Source organism: Temnothorax nylanderi, unplaced genomic scaffold (assembly GCF_030848795.1).
Source record: "Temnothorax nylanderi isolate EJ_2023f unplaced genomic scaffold, tnyl_v1.0 TNYL_tig0199_pilon, whole genome shotgun sequence".
Lineage (NCBI taxonomy): Eukaryota > Metazoa > Arthropoda > Insecta > Hymenoptera > Formicidae > Temnothorax > Temnothorax nylanderi.
In genome coordinates this window covers 238,417-259,077 of record NW_027249261.1, presented here as the reverse complement: position 1 = coordinate 259,077, position 20,661 = coordinate 238,417, and the positions used below count along the sequence as shown (strand labels likewise).

At 34.6% G+C, this 20,661-nt stretch overlaps 2 protein-coding genes across 13 annotated transcripts in view; both read right to left on the bottom strand.

Moving 5' to 3' along the window:
* The window catches only part of Nca (neurocalcin homolog), a 162,323-nt gene that overhangs the window by 60,220 nt on the left and 81,442 nt on the right, over positions 1-20,661 (bottom strand). The window lies entirely within an intron of this gene.
* LOC139778867 (neuronal calcium sensor 2) overlaps positions 1-20,661 on the bottom strand; it is a 150,600-nt gene that overhangs the window by 49,179 nt on the left and 80,760 nt on the right. The gene's annotated exons all lie outside the window — the stretch shown is intronic.

Below are 20,661 nucleotides of genomic sequence, written 5' to 3'. Positions count from 1 at the left end.
ACACTTTTTGTTGTGTGTGCAATTGCTTTTAATTAAAATCATCATAAATCCCACAAAAATTAATCTGCCGCATAATCGCGCGCGAAATTCTCTTTACATAATATTTAATAATTTTAATTAAAATTCTTTGAAAATTCTAAAGTACTTCACTAATGATTTATCCGTTCGTACATTTTTTGTAACAGAGTAAAAGAAGTTTTTGTGGCCTCTTAACAACTTAAGACCAAGGCGGCATCTCTCTTTCTGAAAAGAGCTACGATAAGTAAGAGGGTATTACTGAAAATGTGCTATTGACGGATTATTACATTTTAGAGGTAAATTATGATCCAATTAAATATGTGCATGCAAAATTAAATACTAGTAACACGCAATATAGAATCACGCAGATTGATATGCCAATCCTAATGATATATACAGAGGCAGGTGGTGAATCGCATCGTCATTGCTACAGATCATGAATTATTATTAGTGTAACTTGAGATCGATAATTCGGAATTCGTCTATTCGGAAAAATAATGTGGTCGCGCAACGGTATGAATTACGAACTGCTATCAAGTTATAATGCACTGGTAATGAAGTTGATACATAGGGTGCCTAACAATTTCATATGACAGTTTAGAAATCTTCGTATTTTTGACTTAAAAATATCATGTATATCAACAAATTTGTACTATTTTTCTGTTACAGAATTTTTTGTTTAAAGGATTTTTTAAAAATAACTTATTTATTCAAAATATTTTTATATTTTTATATATTATTTACAAGTATATTTATATTTTTTAAATCTCTGAATTGTAGTAATTTATTTTATGCAAAATACCACAGATATTTTAATGTTCAAGATGTTCGCGTTCAGCTTGGATGCACAATTTTTTCCATCTAGGGAACGTGAAAAAGTACAAAAGTAAACATGAAGAACGGCGCAACATTTTTAACGCTCCTTACGGGAAATCCGCTAAAATATTCCGTCTCGCATATTTATTTTATCCGTCCGTATGTTCACTTCATATTTTGTATCAAAACTGAACATCTGATCCACCGAACCTTATTGCGTTCGATTCATGTAATATGATACGACAATAAAACAACCACATTTATCGCCAGAGAACAGGGCTCTTCAATTTTACATCACGCTTTTACGTCTACGAACATAAAAATTGAGTGAAACGACTTTCAGAGATCTTCGTGTATTCTAACGACGACCCCATTTTAAAAGAGTGTCAAGACTAACACAATTTTAATAAATTCAGAACTACAAGCATATACATAAATTATACGTCTATATTTATCTACATCATGATAGTATCGCAATTTTCCCATTCTGTATTATGAAAAGTTAAACTAGCAATTACGCCATTTTCAGTTCATGTTTCAAAGGCTCGTAACAGAAATGAAAATTAATTGCATATGAGTTTTTCAAATAATAAAATTAACCGGAAGATATAAAATCTCCAGGGCACAATATAACTGGGACACCCAGTACACGACAGGTCACAGCAGGACGCAAATTGCAGGCCGATATCGCGCTTCGGTGATGGCCGTGCGGATTTTCAGCTACAACCGCAATTTACAATTCTTCCGTTTCAGCTATAAATTACTGAGGGGTCGTGCCTCGGTGGACATTGACGCGAATCGCCAACGACGCGGCCTCGCGCGTACTATTCCCCAGCGAGAATAAAATTGCAATTCTAATTGCCGGCAGTATACGCGCGTATACGTCATGCGGAGGCATTAATCTTGCGATGTTCTCGCCGCAAGTTTTTGATGTGGAGTCAAGATTAGGATATAAAAAAAGATAAGAAATAAATGCAAGATGCTCTGAATATGCAACAACGAAGCTCAATTTTAAAAAGAGTTTTAAAGAATTTTTATTAATTAATTTTAATTTGCTACGATATTGATACGTAACCAATTTAATGAAATTCTAGTACACTTTTCTATAAATAAATTTTTCCATAATTATTATAACTGTAACTATAGAGATGTTTTTTATTTCTCACAAATAACAATATTGGCAATATCCTTTGATAAACATAGATTTCATCGTCATTTTTTCTTTTCCTTCTTTTCTTGCATCTATTTTTTATAATTAATAATAAATATTTTATCGTATTACATTATATAGTCTTCGTTTTGGAACATTATCAAAGTAACAATATGGTTTCATATCTTTAGCGAAAAGTGACAATACTCTTTTTATCAAAGAGATCCTTGAGGAAAACGTACTATAATAAAGATGTCACTTCTTCTTTTTATCTCTTATATTCTACTCTTTAATATTCTATTTGTTCCCGGCCATAAACTTTCGAACGGAAGTTTCCGACAGCTCACGTTTCCGGACGCTCTTAACGTGATTCTTCAGTATCTCTATGGAAAGATGGATCCTATCCAAGACGAATCGACAATACGCGATCTGCATGACAATTGCATAGGATCATTTTTGTTCCTTCGTGCTGAGTTATTTGAAAATTGTCCTAGGCTTCTTATAAAAAGTGTACCTAAAAGAAGAATGCTAGAAGACGATCTAATGCGTGTGAAATGAATAAAGATCTAATGATTTATTAGATAAATAAATAATAACATTCAGAATGTGTATTTTAAAATGCTTCATTTCTTTCTCTCTTAAAGGATAACATAATTTTTTCCCTAAATATACAGACGGCGTTCTCATGCGACAAATTATGACTCGGAGAGGCGATTTATTAAAGCAATATTAGAAATTTGAATTTAGGATGAAAACTATCGTGATCCTTTAGATTGTAACGAATGGTGGAACCTTTGATTCTTATGATATACATGGTAATCGGTAATCGGGAATTTGCGTAAGGTGTCCCTGGTGAATTCGCGTAACGCGACTGGCCCATTAATATTTCAAATGATAATTTGAGAGAACAATGTACCCAGGACGTATATATCTCCATAATGGCGGAATAACTGCACCGGCGATTGTATTCGTCCTGTAATAACGCGACATTATTCAGTCCCCAAGTATTTCATTGAATTTAAAATTAAAGCAGCTCGAATTATACGACGATCGCGAAGCATTATTTCTACAGGCGCAATTGCGGCGCAACAATACTTAGTCATTAGTGCAAAGCGATGGATCAATTAGATAAAAAGACTCGTTAATTTTTATAACGCGCGGTAATTTTTATCAATAATACCTAGTGCAAGATTAATCGATCCCGAGCCATAATAATTGCGCTGCAAAGACAAAAGCTGTTTCCTCGCATTAACCTTAATTAGAAAACGGTTTCTTTACTGTTAAGAGATAAGATCAGTAGAAAAATAATACAATATCAAAGATATTTTTTAAAACATAATTAAGCAAAAAATAATAAAAAGTACTTCTCTCCCTCCCCCCCTCTCTCTCTCTCTCTCTCTCTCTCTCTCTCTCTCTCTCTCTCTCTCTTTTTGTCTTTCCTTATTTTATTTTTTAAAATTAATTTATCAGCTATAAACTTCAAAGTATAAGTATTGTTGACAAAATTTGTAACGGAAGCATATTTGAATATTTTCACACTCTCCTAGTTTTGAAAAGCTAGCGATCATATCCTGTCAATAACACAAATTCTGTCTTGACATTGCGACAGATACGTCGAGATGCACGTTATTGCAAAATCATACTCCGTATTTTTTCCGTGATTTATTTACACGGAAAGCAAGCACGGAACGATGATTTAGATGCGACCGCGATTAACACTGACAACTTCTCATTGTTTTTTCGAAAATATGAGATTAAACACATCAAATTTATTTAATTACGGAATACTAATTCAGCGCATTGAAAATTTGTAAATGGCAATTTGTCGCATAAAAACGTATTCCTGAAACACAATGTGATTATCGAGAATCTGTTAGGTTATCAGCGAAAATTATTTCAATCATTTCATGATTTAGAATATGCAACATATAGAATATGCAGCTAATTAAACCAATGATAATTAATTTCAATTCGTCTAAATACATTATTTGCTACAATTGACATTAATTAGCAAAATATGGAAATTAAATAAAGACATAAATTAATGCGTCAATTAGTTAACAAATGGAGCATCATCCCTGCAAACTATGAAACTGTGAATGTTACAAGTCCTAACTGCAAATCGAAATATTCTCGACATTTGCAGAAAATCCACATACGATCATTCTGTATCTGTATAATTATTTTACAATTGAGACACGAACGCTGACGTCAATTTTAAGCGATCGATAAGTAGGTATACGACGTTTATAGAAATTTTCACTGTTTCACCGATACAGCTATAGAACCGGTTTGCAATGGCGAAGAGTCTATATTGACAGATCGTGTCCGTTCAAAAGTTAGCTGCGAATTGTTACGCTTGATCGTGGACGTCATCGCGAGTCGAAGTCTTTATCTAGTTCCACGTGCGGCGATATACAATATGCTCTTCCCAAAATGAAAATTGCACAAAATTTCAACGCATCCTTTAACATATGTGATTATACTGAAATTAACATTTAAAAATAATATCAAATAATTTTTCAAATATCCGCTATCTAAACGTACCTATAACTTTAGATTTTTCCAAGTAAAAAAATATATGTTTGCTTTGAAATGAACGAGAGTGACATTTTCTCCACAATAATAAACGGTTTTGAAATTATTATTGTAGATTTTTCGCTATCGAGAAATCAGATCTCGAAACATATACGCTTTTCAGATGACCGATGGCATGATACTCGTTGTGAAGCGATACTCGTGAATGCAGCCCAGGCTGCTTTACAAACGCGTTAGAAATATCTCCCGGCCCGAGGTATTTCCCCTGTCGAGGCAGCAATATAGCCGCGGCGACGAGATCGATAGCATGCTGGAGAATCGGGACACGTGTATAAAACGTTTTAACTGTCACGCGGAGTGTACGCGCTAGGCCGTAAACACATAAAAATATACGTATAAACAGTACTGTGTGCAGTGCTCCGATCGCATGCGTGAAAAGCGCCGTTGTCCGTGTCGCGCGTGTCTGACCATAGATAGGATTTTCTACTGCGACCGTCTATATTCGTGACGATAGATAATAGGATCGCGGCTAACGATACAACGTTACAACTTATACATGTCAAATACGGTATATTCCTATATTAATAATTCAAATGAGTTTTCAATGTTGCAATTGCTCGGGAAAGAATATGATTAGCGCTATCTAAACGGCGTTCCAGAATGTTGTTGAGAACACAGACCGCTCTTCGGAAAACGTAAAAACATGATTTGTTGCTACAATAAAGCAGCATTTTATTCGCCCAATAAAATAACCGCGACGTTTCTGTTTACGACAGTTTGCGTTCCAGGCAAAATAAAGTGTACACATGATACACTAATTGGAACGTTAATATATATATCTTTTGTAATAGCGTTTCTAATTTTTTATTTCTAAATATTTGTTCTCTTTGCCAACGTAACATCGAATATTCCGCTATTTTACGCTCAATCAATTATTACACCATGGAAATGTGTACCTGAGTTATCAGACCTGCTTGTACCTCGTTATGTCTTTCATAACTGAAATATCGAGTATCGCGCATACAGTAGAAACTAATAGAGAATACGGTCGATGTTATCAACAAAACACACGGAGCGCGCGTAAACACACTCTATTATATAACGTTACGGAACTTTAATGTAGAACCGTAATATATGACACCTTGTTAATTATTGCGCAAACGGCTTTCGTAATTAATGGCGTAACGTCCAGCTTGCGTGAAATAAAGGGAAACAGCTTAATTAAAAAGGAGCGGCGAGTTACGTACCTAATAAAGCGCGCAATGTTTTTAACATTATATATTATTGTGCTACTTTATCTCAAATTCAACACATTGTAGATTCTATAACGTATACACGACTTACTTGTATTGCGTGTGAACATGTTTAAAATTAAATAGTTTCGCGACTACTTAATAACGACTTCAATATGCATCACTGCATATTATACTCGCGACGTGATGCGAGACACTCAAAGATTTAAGATAGAGCTACCGCTTGCATCTAAAAATATCTTTTCTGTAATATTATTTTCATAATATTGTAATTCACATTCATGAATTTATTTTTGAAGACGTTATACAATATGGCGTTGAAATATGTAAAAAGCAAGGATCAAAGACGCCCAACAACTCTTTACATAATATACCGCATACGAAGAAGAATATGACGTGCAACGAGCTATTATGTAACTTAAATATAAAATGGGCGAATGCACTTTACTTCTCTTTTGCGTCGAAGCAAAGTTGCATCTCTGAGAAGTCTTAAAAGTGAGTCAGCCTGTTACAAACGTTATCTACTTATAAAATAAATACAAATCGCCACTTTGAGATTCACTTTATGTTTTCGCAGAATAAAACGGATAATAGGAAGCAGAGGAAAAGGACAATTGTTAATGTAATGCTTCTTTTGAAGACAAATATACATTATAAAAGGAAATTCCATTCTTCTGTCGTGTTTATAGAAGAGAGTATCGGAGAATGTTTGCCGGACAAAATCGACGAATATTGCAAGTTACGTAAGACCGTAAACGATTAGCGAAACTTTTCCGAACAGACAGCAGGTTTGTGAGAGACAATTTCTCGCCTGGAAGCATGGCATGCGCGAGTTGCGCGTGGACACGGCAAAAAGGATGTTACACGAACATCAAGAAGTTCAAACTTTTCTAAATTGCGAGACTGCAGCTGGCACATTACCAGCAGAAAACCTCGACAACTCGTGTACGCAGCCTGTATATTTAAAAACACAAGGACTTTCAAAATACACCGCTATAATATGGTTAATCTGCGTAAATAATTTCTTACTTAAGAATATAAGTGAAACGACGCTTCCGCGCAACGGAAATAAGCTCCCGTCGTGGTATTCTTGAGGCTGATTTAACTTGCGTACGTGCGAAATCGCCGAGCGCGCAATTCACGCGAATAAAATAGAATTTCAAAATACAGGGGATTTGTGTGTGTGTGTGTGTGTGTGTGTGTGTGTGTGTGTGTGTGTGTGTGTGTGCTTTTAATAAAGATTTGTGTTGCTCTATTTTGTTATTCGACTGATTCAATATTGAGCCTATAATTTGCCAGACCGGACGCAAAACTTCCGCGTACGTGGCCAATAACAAACAAATATATGGCGGAAAACAAATTGACAATTTGATACCTGTCTTAACGCATCGCACACGCGCACACACACACACACAGTGAGTTATTGGAATATAAAATAAACAAAAACAGATGCAAAATCGAAATTTTAAACGGTAATGTGATGTAATTAATTTTTGACAATTTCCGCAACGCCCAAAACGTTCGTACATGAAATTAAACTTTCAAGAGAATTTCTCTTTTTATGGTATAAAATCTGCTTCTTCTTTTGTCATCTAGAACTATATATACCGACCGCGATGGTATTATCGTTCATTTTTACCTCGCGATTTAGAGTCGGCCTTTGAAGGTTTCAATGACTTTTGTGAAGGAATTATAGTGAACGGTCATACACAGTGCACGGTGACAGAGAATACGAGTACGACTTCCTGGTTGAAAAAGTTTTTAACTTTTAATTGCTCGTAATTGTAATAACGGAAAACTTCATATTTCTATTCCGCGACTCTTGCGTCATCGTGCATTTTGATGTATTTAATAAAAATATAAATTTTAATTTAAATATAAAATTTAGAAAACATATTAGAAATACAGTGACTCATGAAACTGATCAAATCATATCATTGTTATGAATTTTTTTTTAAAATCATAAACAAAGATATCTGCTGTAGCATGATCGTGGATATTTATTTATTTATATGTTTTGTTGATATTAAAAGATTGTTTTCATCAAGTGCCTTTTTTAAATTAATTAATTATAGATCATTGTTGTGTAGTACATTTTGATAAGTTTCGTGAGTCACTGCGTATATAATCCGGAAAATATAATGATGTTATGCAATTGAGATTATGCTACTATAAATAATGCTAGAAGTAATAAAAATATAATATATAATTGAAAAAATCTTCACTACCTATGAAGAAAATAAACTGCAATTGTTTTGCATTAAACAAGCATATGAGTTTCATTGTATAAAAACAAATTAAAAATAGATTCTCTCGCTCTCGTTAGTTCGCAGAGACAATTATAACATCTTTCAATTATAAAATAATATTATCCGACCTTTAAAATATCCGTAATTTTAAAAGAAATATTCTCTTCAATACTTTTCAACAAAAATTTTTCAAAAATAAACGACATTTTTAAGGATTAAAAGGGAAGGAAGAATAAAAAATGCAAGATAATGTGCATTTTTCAACGCATATTTGTATGTGTAATATATCCGAGCATATTTCTATTACGAACTAATATTTTCCTCCTTTTGCTTTATTAAATTCTTCCAAAATTCTTATTGAAATCTTTCTCATCAATCTGTAAGAGTAGAGAAAGAGAGAGAGAGAACAGAAGGGAAAGAGATTAATCTCTTACAAAAAAGTATTAAACCTTGCGAGAGAATTGATCAATAAGAGGATTCGCGGTCTGTTTTGACACTTGAAAATCGGGCACTAAGTACCTCCATCTCACCCGGAACCATGAAATCCTTTCAGTAGTTCGTCCAATCGTCCCGACTTCGGCCGTCTGATGAACGTGTCAACATGACCACGATACCAAGTTTGCCGGTATTTGCATACATCCCTCCACGCCTTTCAATTCCTCATGTAACCCATCTCTCATCCCAAGGTTTCGACGTTTGCATACGATAAAACGGTATTCCGGCAGAATATCCCGATACTCCCGACCGCCATACGATTCGTTCGTGGGAAAATGCATAAAACATTTCGCGTGCAGTCGGCATCGATGGATTACAAAACAAATACGAAGGAAAAATACTGATATCAGTAGAGTCAAGAGAGCACACCTTAAAATAATCTTTATCTAAAATATACAATGTATATCTTGTCTTCCTCAATTAATTTTTCCTCCAAATAAGATATTAGAATTTTCAAAATGCTTTCTCCCGAAGCATTAGTTTTTACTTATCGCAAAGATTGCTAAATGGTCATTCAAAATCGCGTCAGTTTTCAATCAGAAGCAGAGTTTCCCTGAATAACAATGATAAGCACGTCAATTGTTCATAGTAGTCTGTGCTGAATACTCTACTGTCTCCATAGAGCTGCGTCGCATCGATCGACCATTCGTGCGCGAATATAATGTTGATCATGTGCTCCGCCTGTTTAGAGACACGCGATACGCGAATCAAATAATGAAATGGACGGAACCCGCATGGCATAATTAACTATGATTTCGGCGAGAGACATGATTATTCGTGCGAGACTCGGAGGACGAATTTGCACAGGTAATGAAGTACGTCACTGGCCGCTCAGTACGAGAATGAAGAATTATCGACTCGAGCCGACAGCATCTTTCTCCTGTGAATCCTAGATTCAGAATTGAAATGGATCCACACGCGACAAGCTGGATTCCAACCGGCATTCTAGCTGTTGAAAAGCCGTGCCGACGAGAATGCGTCGAGGCATTTTCATCTAAAAAATCCGCGAAAATCGATCCGATTTTCAATAGAGTCATATGTTAATATTCGAATATTATTTACTGATTTTACCGTTTACCTGATTGAATGAAAGATTGAGGAATAAAAGAATAACAGTCGGCTATTATACTATATACTACAATAAATTTAAATATAATTAATATTTAAAAAACTGTTTTTTCATTATTGTAAAATTTAAGATGAATAAATCACGTAAGATAATGTTGTGTGTCTATCTGATATAAAGCTGCTGGAAGAATATTTTAAAGAATTTATATAACATATATAAAGCACAGACAGCATTTATTCTATTTTCGAGTAGTTGCCAACTTGTTTTTACGTCTCGGGAGAGCCGTTCAATCGCTTCTTCATCGTTAAGGTTTCTTCAGCGTATTTTACGGCGTTGGCACCGCGGCTCCATCAAGTTTGCGAGCCGTTTTTCAGAATGAGGAGAATGACGCGAATAGCTCTCAAAGAGACGAGGAGAATCAGTCGAAACTAGGTCTCGGAGGAAATTCGCCGAACTTTTTATCCTTTATACACACCGTATAGTCTTGTATATACGGATATATCTCCAAGTCCGTATCAATCACGGAGATTAGTTTACGCGCATAGATATTTCGATATAGATAGCAAATCGCATGCGTTGCATAATACATAGTATTCAATTGCATACGTTCCCAAATATGACGTATTCACAGCGTGTATAGATATTAAAGAAGCGTGGAGAATGTAAAAGAACAGCTAGGATGTGGATAAGATTCGAGCTGGGATTTATTCACGTAAAACGAACTGGAAAGTCTACGATAAAGATTTATAATGTATGAATTTTGTGAAGACCTTGAAAATATACAATGCTAAATAGAATAAATATATAAATACACTACTACACTGCAAAGCCAAGTATGTAATTTTTATATATTTAAGTGTGTAAAATCGTGTAGTCACTTTTTACGCATTTGTGCGCGTGTTATTTTTTTTTAAATGTGTAAAAATTACACACTTGGCTTTGCAGTGTAATATTTTAGAGAAAATACGCATTTTATTTCAATGCTATTGTATATCATTATATCATTTTCGATATTTCATTAAATTTTCAAATAAACATTTTATATAAACTTCTACAAAATACACTTCTATAAAAATGTGTAGTGAAGAGAGAGAGAGACTCGGCTATGAATTTCAGAATTTATAATATTGTCATACCGAATTAGCGCCCAGATATATACATCATTAATCTAACCGTGGAGGGAGGAAAGGAACACGTCGGTTCACATGATCTAAAATTTTTAAGTGCCATTAAAATTGATCTGTAAAGCCCTTTTAAGAGGATTTATTGCATCCAGGGTTTATTGCACTCAGGGTTTATTGCGCTCAGGGTTTATTGTTAGAAATTCATGTCGTGTTTTTACTTGTCTATAGCTTTCGCTTACAGACGAAAAAAACCCCGCTCAAGTTTTCCCGTCATATTTCTTTCAACATATCCTTTGACGTAGGCGTACCTTTGACCTCAAATCTCTCTTAATTATTAAACGAATGGATTAATCTCTTTTCATCCCTTTTTCTCCTCTCTACTCTCGCCTCGTCTGCGAAAGTATGTATCCATAGAATATTGACTCATATTGGCTCTTCGCGAATTTTACGACTCTTTATCCTATCGATTTCAATGGATAAATAGAAGCTGCACGAACGTCCAGAGTCGTAACGCGTCACAAGAGCCCAACGACGACTTCCAATTATGACCTATATTGTAGTTGCCCGTAACGAGTACTCCTTTTACTAAGCGACTATTCTCACTGGTAATGACTATTCTCACGATAGTTCGCTATCGTATCCGCACGATCGATAATTGGATGGTCGAAGAGAAGAATCAAAATGCGTTGCAGACATGCTCGCACATTGTAGATTCTGCAAGTCTGTTCTCTCGAAAGTACGTTCTATCAGCAACGCAAGAGGTTTCGAGATGTATAAAGCGAAAGCTTTGTCAGCGTTCTCTTTGTCTCTTTCTTTTTATTTTGTGCAATAGTAATCTCCGAAAAAACTGCGCAACTTTCGTTTAGCAAGCATGAAATCAAAATTTGCGTATTCATATGATTTTAGGGCGTAAAAAATTCATCGGATGTAACCTCGATGAATTTTTAATTATTAATTGACAAATTAATTAAAATAAATTAAAATTATTGCTCTTTAATTTATTGTTAATGCGACAAAGCTTTAAAATTCACCACATTATTAATAAAGAACAAAGAACTATCGGAAAAGACGCAAATAATTCGATTTATGGCTATGTATTTTCACTTTTAAATAAAAGATTTTTCATTTTCGAAATAATTCGCAAGGATCACGGAGATAAATATTTAGTTTTAATTGCAAATTCGCTCAGTTTTATAGAAATCAGAAAACGCGAAAAGAAAATGAACCCTAGTGCATGGAAAGAAAGTAAATTGAAACCAACAACAATATAAGAATCAACTTCTAATTAAAATTAACTCCGTTATTTATCTTCATAAATGAAACTTTTCTCTTTCTATATACAGCAGTTTGTTCTACCATTTGCTTCAATCTATTATCCCTCAATTTATTATTTAATTATTCTATTTATACTAATTGTAAGTCTTATATTTAATTCTCAGACTACACTCATGTCTTATACTCATTCTTTATATAATATATACTCTTACATTTTTATATCCACCAAACATTAATTATTTACTATATACTATTTTAAGTATCTTCAATATTTAAATGTTTTTTCAAATATTTCTAATTTGATACAATAAATGTAACGTTTTCGTAAAAGACAATACCGATTATTATTGAATCAACGTCAGGTATGAGTGAATAAGGATTTATTGTAAACCAAGTCCACTTTCTGGCTGTTTTGCTAAAGTTAATAAACATATATATATTATTGAATCAACGAATCTATTTTAGTAGATCACCTGTTCTTCAAAACGTAAAAAAAAAATGTTACTGGGACGCTCGAAGCTGAGGAGTAAACTTCGGGGAGAGAAACAAAAGAAAACGTGCGTATTCAAATGTAGACTATTACTTGAACAGAAATTGAATTTCTCTCTGCAAGGGCGCGTGCATGCCGTTTTACGACGCCGAGAAATAACTCGTCACTACCAAATGTCAAGAAAGGCCAGCAGGCATCAAAAGCTAACATTTATTGTTAGATCGACATCGACTATAAAATTTTATTTTATTGAGCTGCCGGGTGGGTGTCACGCTCGCATTTATATAATCTCGTTTATTTTCGCCGTATCGCGGTTTGAGTAACTCCACTTCGGTTAATTTTAACGCGGCCGCATGATTTCGTCACATTATGAAAAGATTTTCCAAATATGCGCGCGCTTTCCGAGAAGGAAAATATACAAGCCGCAGCCATTATCGAAACACAAACATGAATATTGAATCTAAGCCATGTTATAGTAGAAACGTAATCTTTTTTTGAATGGCTGGAATTCCCCGTAGCAATTCCGAAATAAAAAAAATACAACAAATAACTTTATTGGGAAACTTCTTCGGTCTTATTGTTAGCTCGATGATTTTTGCTTATTAAGGACGTTCTCCGGTCCTTATACTAGAGAAAATCGATTTTCTTTAGATTTTCTTGAAACTGTGAATATACGTTAATTTAGGTGTGCTTTATGCGTGGTATAAATTTCAGTACCTCTTCCGGTATAAAAAATCAAGATACTGAGCCTCAAAGTTTCAATTTTTACCAAAAAAATTTTTTAATTTAATTTTTTAATTTTTTAATTTAATTTTTGTTTAATTTTGGCATTTTTTCCTTATAGAACTCGACGAGAGGAGCGACTTTGGTCCTTTTGACCAACCTCGTATCTCTTACCGTTTGGCCTGGAAAACCTTTTCATTAGTAAAAGTTGAAACTTTGAGGCTCAGTATCTTTATTTTTTATACCGGAAGAGGTACTGAAATTTATACCACGCATAAAGCACACCTAAATTAACGTATATTCACAGTTTCAAGAAAATCTAAAGAAAATCGATTTTCTCTAGTATAAGGACCGGAGAACGTCCTTAACTTATTTTTTCAAACATTAGCATCTTGAAATCAACTGAATGAATTTGCTAGATTGATTTAAAGTTAAGGGTTCGCTTTTAATAGCAATTTTTTACATGTTTATACCTTAATTAGTCTTATTTTGTCGCATAAAAAATAATTTAACACGTCGGCATTTTCAATAATATGCTGCATAATTATTAAACGTAATTATTAAATCATTCAAGAATATTTTAGCCATAATTACGTCAATAAAATTATCTTACGTTAAAACATAACTTACAAGATTCAAACGAGAAAATAGAAAATAGATATAGAAATTCTGCAACCTTCCGAGCTACATCTTCAAACTTTTAATTTTGGTTATTAAATATTTCTTGGTATAAGAAAGCGATGATCGTAATCCTGATTACCTATTAGCTCGCTCTGCGGTATTTGTAACTTTCTAAACTAAACGTGTTCATTCTATAAAAACCAACATATTCCGTGACTGCACTTTACTGAAATAAGTGTATACTCAATTGCGTGCCATCAATCAAGTTGGACAAGTACCGTAATTGAAGTCATCGCACGTCCATTAATTCCAGCGGTATTGCGTAACAGATACACCGCGGCAAGTATATTTAGCATTCAATTCGCGTTGCTAACGTCGATACGTGCCGTGACATCGAAAACACCGAAGACGGTGATCTGGAACGCGAGAGATGGAAACCGCGTCGTATGACATTTATATATACAATATTCGCGTGTTGTCTCTCGCATACGATCTCGAGGAGAACAAGGTTAAATCAGTCGGACTATTATAACGAGACTCGTAATCGCGAGCATGCACGTACAGCAATAGGTTGCTCGATGCAGTTTCGCGGAATGAAAATGTGACGAAAAAGGCGCTCGAAGTTCCCTTTCGCGATCGTTCTCGCAATTGTCGCGACGCGATTACGAGCCATCTGGAAGTCTGATCCAGTTGCACACCACCATTGTCCTTCATCGACGAAGACATTCGTCGTCGAGCTCATCTTCTCAAACTCATCCGACTCAGCAAATTATTTCAGCTCGATCGGGAGCGCCCAGACTCTCGTATTAAATCTCGCTACCGCTCGAATGCAGCCTCTTCTCCATCTGGTTTATCCGGACTTTTCAAATGTAACTACGTCGTAGGATCGTGAAGCTCGGCTTCGCGACGACCGGAGGAAGTAATCGACGATCGTTGCACGTCGTCGGAGGAGACTTTGGCGAAGAGAATTTTCCGCGTTTTATTGTTTACGACTGAGTCATGCCGATCGTTACGTCGCCTTTAACCATCAGGTCTTATATATTTCGCTTTAGGACTTCGCCGTCAGGTGGATTCTTGAGAGGCCGCGTAGTGGGATTTACCGTCTCCGGGGAAGGACTCCGGCAGATATTTTATTTGCTATGTCCCGATCTTTTACGGCCATTAATCATTCTTTCCCATGAATCTTCGGCGGAAGTTTTATTCGGTTTGTATTTCAAATCATATACACTATATCCTAAACAATAGTCTTGGTGTATGACAAATTATTGTTCCGACAGATGTAATTTTCTTCTGGTTTTCATCTCCTTCCTCCCCTTTCTTGATTCGATATATAACGTTAGATACTAATTTTTATTCTCGCAGAACCACGCTATATTTAACTTCTTTTATTAGATTACTATACGAATCGTAAATAAATAATCAACGGAAATTTATATCCATATAGTTGTCTGTCTATACACATTAAAGTCCAATAATATTAGAACAGTCGTGACGCCTTTGATAATAATAAAACTCATCCATCTTTGTAAGACCTTTGTAACCTTTTCATCTAGCAACGTTTGTCAGAGGCTACGAGATAAAGTAAAGTATCGAAACTCTGTCGAGATGGAAGCCTAGATTGTAGACAACCAATTGATTTGAGAACTACTGATCTCCGTATTACGTCTCGAGATACATGACGTGCGTGAAAACGCACGTCACTTCGAGTATATATACAGACTTGCGAGGGGAATAATCTTGTTTGAATAACGGACGTCGCGTAAAATAAACGTTATTATGATTAATCGATCGTCATTATCCGATCATGATACAATAGCTACGTGTCGTAATGCGTTGATACCATGATTGCACTGAATGTGATTAAAGCGAGTTCTCAATACGGACCGGCCGGGGCCGTTCGCACGTGTAATGCCCCCAAGTAAATCGTAAGAAAAGATCCACGTACAATGTGGCTAGGATCAATAGCTCAAGGCCGCACTAAATCCTGCTGTCGTGCTAGATGCTCCGGTATCGATCCTTTGAAATGGCTCGCCTCGAAAAACGAGGATAAAAATTGTTTCGTTTGACGTTGCTATCGAGTGCGTAAAAATATGATCGCAAATTAATTAAATTAACAAGTAGTAGCCAACACTTTTGAAAAATCCATGTAGCTTGCTTGATCTCCTTCTTATCCTCTATTATAAAGTTACGATTTAAACAAATGTTGCAAATTATAAATTATATGTAAATTTCTTGGATTTATTTCAATTATTGTTTGTATTACTCGTAATGTGTAATATTAGATATATCATGATGTTAAAATCAGATATTAAAGATACGATGTTAAAGATAAATCTCTTATATTTTGTAAATTTTCTATAAGACTAGAATATTATTGTAACGTCTGTAACTATTATTTTATGCACAAAATTGTAAAATACTACAAACAAATAAAAAGTACTTTAATCTGCCTACTTATTATTCAAAAACAAACTGATACTGTTTAAAATTGCGTGTCGCATGATCGACATCATATGCTTTGTAACTCTTTATTCTTGTCGCATTCGATAAGATGAATTATTCAAAATCGTTGACTTATGATACATCCAATCACGTCCAATGATGGCGATCCAGTTAGAAACGACTAGCGCTAGAATGTCAAGGGTAACTGCCATATAGTTCGATACGAGCCAAGATCCATCTAGATACGATAGAAGTCGAATTGGCGAGGTTGCGCCAGATTTTACCTTCATTCCGTTATTAGTCCAGCGATGCGGTCATCGAATATCGTGGCTCGCAATTTTTGTATCACGCGATTACATCGGTATCGAATAGTGAAGCACGAAAACGGAAGTCTTCAATAAGACATTCAATTTGTAACACGTCCAACTTAGGAAACTGTTATTTTACAAAAGAATAAGAAGTCGAGATTTACAGTTATACTTAATTCCGTTTGTATAGATGCCAATCGTCGATTAACAAAGTTTTATAATTCGCAAATTAAAAGAGCATGAAAAAGAGAGCATGTCACAAAAATGTTAATAAAGTTGTCACTTATAAGAGGTCACTATTTGCAAATAGTTTAAAAATTCCTAGTATAATGTATCTATATACGCAAAAATGGTGTTAACTAAGAAATTGCTTTTATGCATACTGTTGTTAATAAATCTAAAATTAATTTTTAATTTCAAAATCAAGAGACGCGGTAGTGTCTCGCGCCAAGTACACGCGCAGCGCGAAACACTACCAAGTATATTTACGCGAACGCACGAGTTTTTAGTTATATATAAAACGAGGAAATACGTCAGAAAAAATTCTAACAGTATTGCTAATAGTTTGTAGATATTGAGAGAGTAACGAAGAATAGTCTTAAAGCATAGAAAAATATATTTTACACACACATACACATATACATGCGCGTGAATCTAATATAAATCGTATATATTCATTGGCTGCGGTCAACTTGACGCTACAAATGCTTCGAAGCATTCCTCTTCTCCTTTCTTTCAACGAAGAAAGAAGGAGAAGAAGAACGCTTCAAAGTTCATTATCATGGAAAGTTTAATACACCCATATCATCAAAACTGTGTGACTTAGGTAAAATGTTTTATAAAAATCATCACGTGTCATTTAATATATTTTATATATGTATTTTATTTATTTATCTCGTTTTCTACATTATATAGATTATAGAAAATAGCAAACTTGTATTATAGCGGGATAGCGAACCAGTAACGAAACTATGTGTAGAAAATACCTTAATAGTTCACGTAGTTCTAAAGTCTTGTGCGACAAAGCCGTCCCTATGTAATAAAAATCGTTTAAGCAGGCACAAAGGGGAATTCCGTACCGATCGGGTACTTTACCGTAACGACCGTTGGAGCGATTTACGGGGCTATCGAAAGTCTTTTTAAGAAGTTACCGGTGAGCCAGCCACGAAACGAATTATTCAAATCGCTTTCGATCCAGCGCGGCGGGTCAGTTGAACAAGGACAGACGCTTCGTCCCCGTGGTACCTGATCTGTACGAAGATTTCGTCGTTTGTACTATTTGCTCCTATATGCTACAAAAATGTATTTATGCATACGACCTGTGAGTACCTGTCCGGCGGACTCGATATCAGTGCACGAATTTATCGCCAATTCGATCTCACAAAACATATCTTGCGAAAAAGCGATTCGCGAATTGTCAGCAACAACAAAACATCGATCAATAATTTTAAATAATTTTTAGATAGTTAAAAGCAGAAATTTATATGCTATGAAAAACAAATATATATCACTTTTTATTCAATTAAATTTTATTTTATTTGATATTCGAAAAAAGCGTGACTATGGGATATACTTCTGAAACTATCGAGAACACCACAAAAACTCTCTTGTATTTTCAAAATATTGTAGTAAAAATATTTTTAGGGTTCTTTTAATTTACACAAATCTCCAAAAAATGTTGTGTGTATGCGTGTGTGATTATATTTATTAAAAATATTATAACAGAATATTTGATTGCTTCAAAATTAATGTCGCTTTTTAACCATTTACTCATGTTTAAAACGGTGAATATAACAAAATATAGAAAAGAATTTTAACAATTATTCTTTAAGCTGAATAATGCTTGATATAGTCTCACGAAAGAAAGCGAATGTGAGGCTCAATTAATATTAATCAATCCACGTAATCGTAAAACGTAAAAGAACGTAGATAAAACATAAGCTATGAATTTATTATTATACGACTTTATGCTACTTTCAGCGTACATGTCTAGACTTTAACGCAGCTTCTCCATACTTAAAAAGTTTGAAAAACCGATATGCATTTACTGCTTCAGCTCGTATCATACGGGTATCATACTCGTATAAGTGGAATAGCTTTAGAATTTCTAAGTTCGCGATCTACTGAGAATTTAAATTGAAATAAAAAAATCTAACATGTGTAAATTAATGCGTAAGGATATTATTGAATGTGTGTTTCAACCGATTATGTTATATGATATTTTTTATGTTAATAATTCTCTCCCACCAGCATTGTACTCGAGAAGTATTATAGTTTACAGTAATTTTCAGTAAACTTTATGAAATAAATTACCAGATCTTCATTGTTTTTATAACTGACAATTGAACTATGTATACAGCTAATGTCAAATCATACGTAAGAGAGATACAAGACAGATATACAAGACAGAACATGTTTTGTTACTGCTCTTATAGATATAAAAGTTATTTATAAAAACCAAACAAAATTAAATTAAAAAAAGATTTGTAAACAAGAAAATGTCAAGTCCCAAATCCTCAGAAACAAATTCGAATAACGTTCTTTAAATTTAAAAGCTGTGGCACCTGGAATCAATTTAATTTCAAAACGAGAGATTTTTACGCTCAAAAAGCGTATTACTTGTTTCATTCTAATTATTTAAAATTATTTTAGGTATCGTTATACACATCTGTCAATTTCTAAACTCCGTTTTGAAGTTACTGCTTCAGTATTGAGCATTCGACATCGATTTCGTTGATCCTGTGAAGGAAAAGCTGAGAAAAACGGAAGAATGATTGCCTTCAACGACGTTATCTCGAGGACGCCTCGCAAGTGTGTCGCGATGAACATGAAAACGGCCGACGAGCCGAAGATGATGGACGAGAGGTTACTGCCATGAGATCGACTATGAATTATGCAGACACTTCAAGCCTCATGGCTCCGCAGCGGTTAGACGGGACGATGGGAGGCTGAACGACGAGAAACGTTGTTAATGCGCAACGAGATGAGTGTTAAATCGTTCAGACGTCAAGTCACGAAACGTGCTATTGTATAAAAACGGCTTTACAAGGATCAAGAGTTGCCAGTTGCGTCACTCAAACTGAGAACTAATAGAAAACAGTATGTGGGATCGCCGATTATTACCCGCTGTCGAATTATTCTTACAAATAACAAATCACATGTTGGTGATATTACAAGATTTGGGTACTTATTCATTATATGGGCGCCACTTCTAAAACAAATATTTGTATTTATATAACAGTAGAGATTTATTCAGTCATGAAATATATATATATATATATAAATTTAATTACCTCAACATTAACTTCAACAAATAGTGTAAATAAAGTTAATAATCGGCTGTGTTTTCAAGTAGAAAAAAATTGGAACGCCCGTACAATGAGTAAGTACCAAGATTTGTTATCAAGAAATTAGAAAAGTTTCATACTAGATACAGTTATAACTTCGCAACAAACATATAACATGATAATAAAACCACAGTATATTAAGAGCAATGCTAATTAGCGTTATAATCCCATCGCCATCGTGTATGCAACTATATATTTGTCTTCATTTTAGCTGTGGGATGCTATTTCGAGATTTTTCGGTAGTAAAGGCTTTAACATGCCTAAGTATCTCCCTTTGGCATTTTGGTTCGCGTTTACTCGACAATGTTAATTTATTGTGTTCCCGTCAAGAAAATATATTTATTTGCACGCATAAACGTAAGCGGAATAAAGTAAAATTTAGCGAGCAAAACAACAAAATTATAAAGCAATTTTTGTATCCGATAAAACGTGCTTCTGTAAATAAATGTGTGTACTATTTCACGTGAATAATTACTTTGGTTTACGCATTGTTTTCGACGGCAACATTCACATTTTAATCATGAATCCTCCTAAAATTTTAACGTGGCAAAATGGGATTATTGCCTCATTACATTCACATCGATCATCGTGAAAATAACGACCGCGGAATTAATAGCGCAAAATTTTAATCTGTTGTTTCAATTTGCTGGAGCAGCTGTCGCAGAGCTCTTAATTCTAATTAAACATATATACGGAGTGTTTCATCACGGCCAGTGTACAAGATGCGAGCAACGACTTGACTT